Raw genomic sequence first — 9,814 nt, 5'->3', positions numbered from 1 at the left:
AAATCAAGGTGAACATGAACCAATTGATAAACCGGACTTATATTCCCGAAGAACAGCCTAATATCATCAATCACCTCACAATAATCTTAATCAATTAATGAAACAAGATATTGTGGAATCAAAAACGATGAGACGAAGATGTTTGTGACTACTTTTCAATCTTGCCTATTGGAGAATAAATCTCGAGAAAATCTTAAAGAAGATAGTACTGAATCACGATAGAAAACAGCAAGATCAGAACACGCAACTACATAGAAAATAGTTGGGTATGGCTTCACAGTCCCAATGAAGTCTTCAAGTTGTTAACCTACAGGGTTTCGTGAAAAACCTAAGGTTAAAAGAGAATCGACTCTAGTCGCAACTAGTATCACACAAGAGGTGCGGGGATTAAGTTTCCCAGTTGCTAGAGTTCTCCTTTATATAGTCTTCAAATTAGGGTTTGCAATCAATGTTACCTTGGTAACAAAGCATTCAATACTCACCGTTATATGAAAACCTGATTAGATTCAAGATAATATCTTCCAACCGTTAGATTCAAGGTACCCGCACCTAAACGTGTACACTTAGTTGGTTCAACAATAGTTAACTAATGGTTATCCATATGAGCACTTTCATATCAACCTTATTCATCTTTATCATAACTAGTTCGAATGACTCAAATGAAACTAGTTAGAGAGTTGTTCAATTGTTTATATTCTCATAGAAGTATACAAGACACAATTGAAGCAAAATCGATTTTGATTCACTCGAATCATTTCATGAACATTATATTCACAAAAGATTGTATTCCTTATTATATAAATGTATTAGTTCATGAACAAACCTATTTTAGAACATAACCGACTTAAGTATGCAAACGGGTACGCATACCTAAGTAGCCGGACTGAGTTTGGTTACGCCAGTACGCGTACGGGTACGCATAATTGGTACACTTTCAAACTCCAGCAGATTTTCACGGAACATGAACTTCCTCCAGTATTCATACGGGTAAACATACTTGGTTCCCGAACTTCCATAACCCGCCGGTACGCGTATGGGTACACATACCAAGGTTCACAGATTTTGGACTTTGCACAAATGTGAGTACACATATTATGTTTATATCCAATCATGGTTATGTGTTGTAAACCCTCATTTCAACCATTGAAACATTCTTGGAAGACGACAATAGCCGTCTCACACAAACTATTAACTTCAAAGCAATTTTCAAGTGATCGAATGATCAAGACGAAACATTCTGAAGTCTACATCAAATGACTGTCTCACACAAATCATGTATGATGTTACAAGGCGATTTCACATGATCATCTTTTGACTTTCGTCAAGAATAAAATATGAACTTGGTTAAAGCGAAAGCTTACCAACACATATTTCGAGAAATAGATAAGCGAGATAAACTCGACTCGAAATACCAAATGTGTATAATTGAATTCTATATATAAATACATGTTTTTGTCTCAAATATGAGATAGAGTAGATAGACTTTTGAGTGATAGATGAGTTCAAGTCTCCACATACCTTTTGCTGATGAAGTTCCACAAGTTACCTTGAGTAGTTCTTCGCCTTCATTCGATGAATGTCGTGAAGTTTACAGCTCAACTACACTTTCTATCCTAATCCGAGACTTAGCTATAAGTAGACTAGAAATCAAGACTTATATTTTTGGAAACTAAACTTGACAAATAAGCTTGAGATAGCAACGCTTGCGAGTTCGACCGATCAGTGCTTTAACAAGAGTTATATCTCAATTTCTCAAATCAATCCGCACCCGAACAAATAGAAATCTGTGAGCCGGATTAACAAGAGAAATAACTTGGATAGTACCAAAGACCAATATCCAAGCGTCAATTTCAATCAACAACCAAAGGTTGGATTCTCCAATTGATTGAACTACGCACAACCTGTGATATTTCAATTATATAAAAATATAATGCGGAAAAAAATAACACAGACACCAAAAATTTTGTTAACGAGGAAATCGAAATGCAGAAAAACACCGGGACCTAGTCCATATTTGAACACCACACTGTATTAACCTGCTACAATCTGTAGCCTACTACAAGTTAACTTAGGACTGGAATGTAGTTGAGCCCTAAACAATATCACACTGATTAAGGTACAGTCGCGTTCCGTACGCCTCTGAATCCAGTAGGACTCTACGCACTTGATTCCCTTAGCTGATATCACCCACAAACAAAAGTTTCTATGACCCAAAGTCGAAGACTTGATAAACAAATCTGTCTCACACAGAAAAGTCGATTGAATAGATAAATCTGTCTCCCACAGAAATACCTACGAGTTTTTGTTCCCTCTTTTGATAAATCAACGTGAACAGGAACAAATTGATACACCGGACTTGTATTCCCGAAGAACAACCTAGTAATATCAATCACCTCACAATAATCTTAACAGTATGGTAGCAGAACAAGATATTGTGGAATCACAAAGAATGAGACGAAGAGCTTTGTGATTACTTTTTATCTTACATATCGGAGATTAAATCTCGAAAAAATCTTAGAGAAGATAGTACTCAATACGATAGAAAAAAGTAAGATCAGAACACGTAACTACGGAGAAATTAGTTGGATCTGGCTTCAGAATCCCAATGAAGTATTTAAATCGTTAACCTATAATGGTTTTACGAAAAACCTAGGTTAACGACTCTAGTCGCAACTAGTATCACACAATAGGTGTGGGGATTAGGTTTCCCAGTTGCTAGAGTTCTCCCTTATATAATATTCAAATCAATGTTTGCAATCAATGCTACCTTGGTAACAAAGCATTCAATATTCATTGTTATATGAAAACCTTATTAGAGTCAAGATAATATCTTTCAACTGTTAGATTGTCTTAGCTTGTTACACACAAATGAAATGTGCCTTCATTTAGGTGTGGGTAACCGTACCTAAACGTGTACACTTGGTTGGCTCAACAATAGTTAACCGAAGTTAGACATATGAACACTTTCATATCAACCTTGTTCATCTTTTTCACAACTAGTTCAAATGACTCAAATGAAACTAGTTATAGAGTTGCCCAATTGTTCATATTCTCATAGAAGTTTACAAGACACAATTGAAGCAAAATCGGTTTTGATTCTCTCGGATCAATTCATGAACATTATGGCCACGATTTGCAAAGATTGCATTCCTTATTATATAAATCTATTTGTTCATGAGTATGTAAACATACACAACCGATTTTAGAACTTAACCCACTCAGGTATGCAAATAGGTACGCATACCTAAGTCCCCGGACTTGATGGTACTCATACTGTCGTTCATGACTGAACTTAGTTGAATCAGTACGCATACGGGTATGCATACTATATTTCCCGGAATTCAACTGTTGAATCAGTACGTGTACGGGTATGCATACTAAATTCCCGGAATTGGAATACGCATGCAACAGTTAGCATACAAGTAAAATCTATATAGCTAACACATATTTCGAGAAATCTGTAAGCGAGTTAAACTCAGCTCGAAATATCAAATGTGTATAATGTAAAGTCTATATAGCTATAAGACTTTTGTCTCAATAGGAGACAGAATAGAAACAGACTTCTGAGTGATAGAGGATTTCAAGTCTCCACATACCTTTTATTGATGAAGTTCCACAAGCTCCCCTTAGTAGTTCTTCGTCTTCAATCGATGAACGCCGTGAAGTCTATACTCAACTACACATTCTATCCTAATCCGAGACATAGCTATAAGTAGACTAGAAATCAAGACTTATAGTTTTGACAACTAAACTTGACAAACAAGCTTGAGATAGAAACGCTTGCAAGTTCGACCAAGCAGTGCTCTAAAAATCTCCCTCTTTGTTAATTTTACAGACAAAACTATCAATACATATGAATTACAAAATAAATAAACTTTGTAGCTTCTCATCCAAATGCTTGATTTCCTTGGTTCTTCAACATTACTCGAAATATTCATCACTTCCAAGTACTCCAGTGATTCTGAACGTGTTCAACTTAGCACCATAGTTGTTGAAGATCCGTAGCCATAACAATAAGAAAACAATTGTTCTCAATTATTGTTATACGGTGTTATAGTATTATTACACAACATCAAAGTTCAATTGTATTACAACTTTGACAATAATACTACGGTGATATGTATCACTCCCCCTTAGTCAATACTTCATCTCACAATGAAAACCACTCCCCCTTACATAATGATCCAAAAACCATATGTAATTGTAGTGTGAACTACACAATAATTCTCCCCCTTTTTTCAATATAAATTGGCAAAGGTACGAAAACTAGTGGGATCATAATGAAATTCTCAAAGAGACACTTCATGACTAAAAAGGAACATATCAACTTTGTTTCGATGATTTCACATAGTCGAAACTTATTGTATTCATCAAGGAGTTTATAAAGATACAAGAAAACTCTTACAATATTCCACAGCCGCACTCCCCACAAAGATTTGGCAATTAAGCACAAGTTCAATTAAGAACTCCCTCCCATAAAATGTAATTCCCGAAAGAACAACAAGAGCGACCTTACTTTTACAAGAAAGGAGGGATTTCTTTGGACACTAATAAATCACATGAAACATGAATTTGTATCTAGAAAACTCAATTAAATTAACTACAAAGGAACCTTAATGATTAATTTAATCGGAAATGCTCAACATAAGAAAACTTATGGAGCCGTACAGTGCTTTCACATAGAAGTGGATCAGGGAAAGATCAATACTGAGGAATATTCAAAGATTCATTCTATTTTTCATCAATATTTGCATAATAATACCATAGACTTAATATTTGAAATTCAAAAGTTCATTCTACTTACCATCAATATTTTCATAATTATACAATAGACTTAACTTTTCAAATATATGGGACAATCACAGTTCACGGACATAAACACACATATCCCATAATATTATTTGCAATACATAAAACCAATAAAGATTAATACTGCAAAATCATCTTCCAGATAAACTTTAAAATTTAAATAAATAAATCTAAAAACATTGCAAGATGAAAATCTTTGGCAATAGCTATGTGTAATCACAATATATGCTATTCCAAACCCTAGTTATCCTTCTTAAAATACAAGAAAGAATTCTCATAAGAAGTGTCATAGACATTATTTAAGCAAGAAGTAGAAAAACATTTCACTTACTTTGAAGACTCTTCTCATATTCCCTATAATCATCAAACTCTTCTTCTATTAGATCAATCCTGGATTTGAGATTATCCAGGTTGTCCTCAAGTCTTTTGGTAGAAGATTCGAGTTCACTCTTCAAAGCACGTACTTGTTCCAAGACAAGATTCATGGTTAATGAGAGTTTTTCAAAATGAGAGACGGTAGGATTCACATCGGACGAGGAATCACGTTTTTCTTGACACATCTCATTATCGAAGGAACCAAAACGAACTTTATTAGAGGGAAAAAGAACAGTCCATATGTTAGAGAATTGCTCGGTCGAACTCGCATGCGTTGCTATCTCAAGCATGTTTGTCAATGTTAGTGATCAAAACTATAATTCTTGATTTCTAGTCTATTATAGCTAAGTCTCGGACTAGGATAGAAAGTGTAGTTGAGCTCAAGGACTTCATGGAGATTCATCATACAAGTAGAAGAACTACTCAAAGAACCGGTGGAACTTCTCGACAAAAAGGTATGTGAAGACTTGAACTTATCTATCACTCAAAAGTCTATCTACTCTATCTCCTACTCTTCGAGACAAGAAGTCGTATGCTATATATATATAGACTTGGATTATACACATTTGGTATTTAGAGTCGAGTATACCTCGCCTATCTATATCTCGAAATATGTGTTGGTAATCTTTTTGCTTCGATCAAGTTTATCTTTACCATGTGACGAAAGTCATGATATGTTTCAATCATCTTGAAAATTGCTTTGACGAGAAATGGTGTAAAAACTATATAACATCCTCTAAGAATGGTCCAATGATTGAAATGAGAGTTTACATTACATAACCAATGGTGGACATAAGCATTGTTGTGGAAACACATTTATGTATAAGTCATATTCCCTGCCCATGAGTCAAAAATGTGTGCCGCAGGAACCAAAGTTTGCGAACTTTGTTGATCAAGAGAACCGGAAGAATTGTGTGAGCCAAGTACGCGAACTGCCGAAGTTCTCAAACCCGAGAATTTCTGCTGGATTTTACAAACTACTTGCGTGAAGCTAAGTCCGCAAACTCAGTCCACGAACCGACGAAGTTCTCCTACCCGAGAATTTCTGCTGGAGTTTGTAAACTCTGCCCGGTAACTTAAGTCCGCGAACCTAGTCTGCGAACTTGAGAAGGTTATATATCTGAAGATGATTTCTGAACTTAAACTTAAAAAGACTAAGGAATGCAGTTTGCAAACCGTGGATATAAAAGTTCATGAACCGATTCAAGTGAATCAAATCATCTTTGCTTCAATTGTATCTTGTGTAATACATAAGATTTCCTTGCAATTGAACAACTCTCTAACTAGTTCATTTGAACTAGTTATGGTGAAGAAGAACACGGTTGATATGAAATGCTCATATGGATAACCTTTTGGTTAACTATTGTTGAACCAACAAGTGCATACGTTTGGGTACGGTTAACAAACCTAGAAGCGTGCATTGTCAAGTATGTGTAACAAGCTAAGTTTTCAATCTAACGACTGAGAAATATTAGATTGAATCTAAATCAGGTTTTCATCTAACGGTGAATATTGAATGCTTTGTTACTAAGCTAACATTGATTGATAACCCTGATTTAAAAGACTACATAAATGAGACATCTAGTGTTGTGCAAAACTAATCCCCACACCTTACATGTGATACTAGTTTGCGTGCTAGAGTCGATTCTCCTTTAACCTTTGGTTTTATTCTTCTAAAACCAGGTTAACGACTTAAAAACTTCATTGGAATTGTGAACCCAGACCGATACTACTTTTATTGTGGTTGTGTGATCTTATCTTGCATCTTCTACCATACGAGTACAATCTGATTGATTGGCTTGAGATTGATATCTCTGATAGGAAAGATATAAAAAGTAATCACAAACATCTTCGTCTCATTGTTTTTGATTCCGCAACATCTTGTTTCGCTACCATGCGGTTAAGATTGTTGTGAGGTGATTGATAACTTTAGGCTGTTCTTCGGTAATATAAGACCGGATTATCAATTGGTTCCTGTTCACCTTGATTATTATCAAAAGACGGAACAAAACCTTCAGGGTTTATCTGTGGGAGACAGATTGATCCTTTGATAGACTTGTCTGTGTGAGACAGATTTGTTTATTGTCAAAGCCTGCGATTTTGGGTCGTAGCAACTCTTAGTTGTGGGTGAGATCATCTAAGGGAATCAAGTGCACAGTATCCTGCTGGGATAAGAGGCGTATGAGCATAATTGTACCTTGGATCAGTGGGAGATTGATTGGGGTTCAACTACAGCCCAGTACGAAGATACCTTGGAGTAGGCTAGTGTTTGTAGCGGCTTAATACAGTGAATGTTCAATCTGGACTAGGTCCCGGGGTTTTTCTGCATTTGCGGTTTCCTCGTTAACAAAATTTTTGGTGTCTGTGTCATTTCAATTTCCGCATTATATTGTTTTATCTTTATAATTGAAATAATACAGCTTGTGCGTTAGATCATCAATTAGAGTAATCCAACCTTTGGTTGTTGATTGTCATTGATTGATCCTTGGATATTGGTCTTTGGTACCATCCAAGTTATTCCTTGCATTTTCTTAGAACTTTCAGTTCCTGCTTGAGTAAATCAAGAAGAGAGATATCTCGTTGATATACTTTTAATTGATTGAGTCTTGTTGATTCTCTTAAAAGTATATTCGAGTTTGTCCATACAGATTGCTAAGCGAAATATTGGGTGGTGTTGTTAGACCCCCGCTTTTTCACCATATATCATCTTCTTTACTGGAAAGACTTGAAGATGACATGATATGATACAGAAAATGAAATGCTTGCTCAAAGGAATGAAATCTTTCAACTTAAACAGAAGAAGATATGGAACAATTTCCTAAAAATACCTTTGACCAAAACCCAAACAAAATTTTGTATATCCAAAAGAAAAGGGCTTTATTAGGAAAACCGTTTAAGTACATAAACGGTTCTCGACTCAGAAAATACAATTCCAGAAAAAAAAGAAGGTATAGAGACAAGACAACAAAAATAACAGAAATCTTTTCACAGTCCTCTTGAAGATTATAGTCCTTGTTCAAAGGAAAACAAGAATAATCTCAGAACCTATTACAGATTGTAATTTCTCCCATCCAATAAGGTATCGGGTGGATTCTTATAAGAAGAGGAAGATTTTGTTATTCATTGTTTCTGATATCTTTTTATAGGGAGTCGATCAATGGTAAACGTCTTCCTTTCCTGCAATGTTCTGAAAGCCCTGTTTATTGATTTTCGAAAACTATGAATGGTTCTGATTATTTCTTTAGAAAGTGATACAAATTTCTTATGAGATTTTATTTTCCCTTCTGATAATAAGAGTTACTAGAAGAAGAATTTTTAAGAACCTTTGTGCACCCCATCTCTGGGTGATCCTGGTTTTTATATAAGAGACACAATTGATTTATTGTGCTATTGTATTTTATGTCTTTCTCATTACAAGAGAGATTTGAGTATGACATGTTTTCAGGAATAATATTCTGATTTAGTTTGACAGAGTTTATCAAAGTTAATCGATTCTTCTTGTTGAAATCATGATTGCGAGATGTCGCTTTTTCTTGTCTCAATTTTTTCAGTCGACTCTCCATATTTTCAATCCTTTTAATCCATGCTTACTTCTCCAGTTGAATATACTCTTCATTGAGTACAAATCTTTGGTTAAAATATTAATTTTCTTTTTTGGGTAAGATAGATCGTTTATCATGGAACAGTCAGAGCTTGTTAGAGCATAACTCGGTTGAACCCACCAAGCATTGGTATGTCAAGTTTGGTTGTCATATTTTAGTGAGCCAAAACTCATTTAAAGAGTCGCTTGATTATGTACTAGAGTCAACTTCGTATAGGTTAGCTTGAAAGTATTAGGATATGATACATTACAAGTATTACGTGAAGACTTGAAGAAATGAAGAAGTAAGGAACTACAACGACAACATCATCCTTCCACTTGAGGTTAGTAATATTTGACTTGAACTGTTTCGTTCCCTAACGTATCTTTCAAGTCGTGCATATTGAAAACATAACTGCGAAGCATGAATGATTATACTCTAGTTAGACGTAGTATTAAGGAATACAATACGAAGTATAACGCTTATCTTTTGAACTTCGTATATAAGACATCGACATAATAGTTTGAATGCTATTGTGATTATGTATGGGTATGAGGTGAAATTTAATCCTAGGAAACAATGTTTTACATTCGTTTAAAGGAAGTAAATTCATGAACTTGTTTTGTGAATCGAAAGGGAAATCACTAGGCTTATTGGTATTGTTATTTGTGCATATATTTTGAATTACCTATATGTGTGATTAGTATAACCGATCATGACTTGTTTATGTTCTTGGTAAAATTATTAACAAGGCATGGCTTTGATATTGGTATGACTTTTATTAGTGAAACCGATCTTAAGTAATCACCTGAGATGGTATGATCGATTTGTTGTAATTGGTATGACCAACTATAGGCAAAAGGGAACCGATCCTAGTAAGAGGTGCAACCGACCATAAAGGGGAATCGATCCTTGTAAGAGGTGCAGCAAGTTTATAGTTATTGGGAACCGATCCTATGAACATGTGCAACACGTTTTTAGATATTAGGAACCGATCCTATGGACATGTGCAACAAATACAAGTTATATACCATATATATGTGGGAACC

The sequence above is a fragment of the Papaver somniferum genome, chromosome 6 (assembly GCF_003573695.1).
Source record: "Papaver somniferum cultivar HN1 chromosome 6, ASM357369v1, whole genome shotgun sequence".
Classification (NCBI taxonomy): Eukaryota; Viridiplantae; Streptophyta; class Magnoliopsida; order Ranunculales; family Papaveraceae; genus Papaver; species Papaver somniferum.
The sequence above is the reverse complement of the archived record's forward strand: the minus strand, read 5'-3'. Positions refer to the sequence as shown.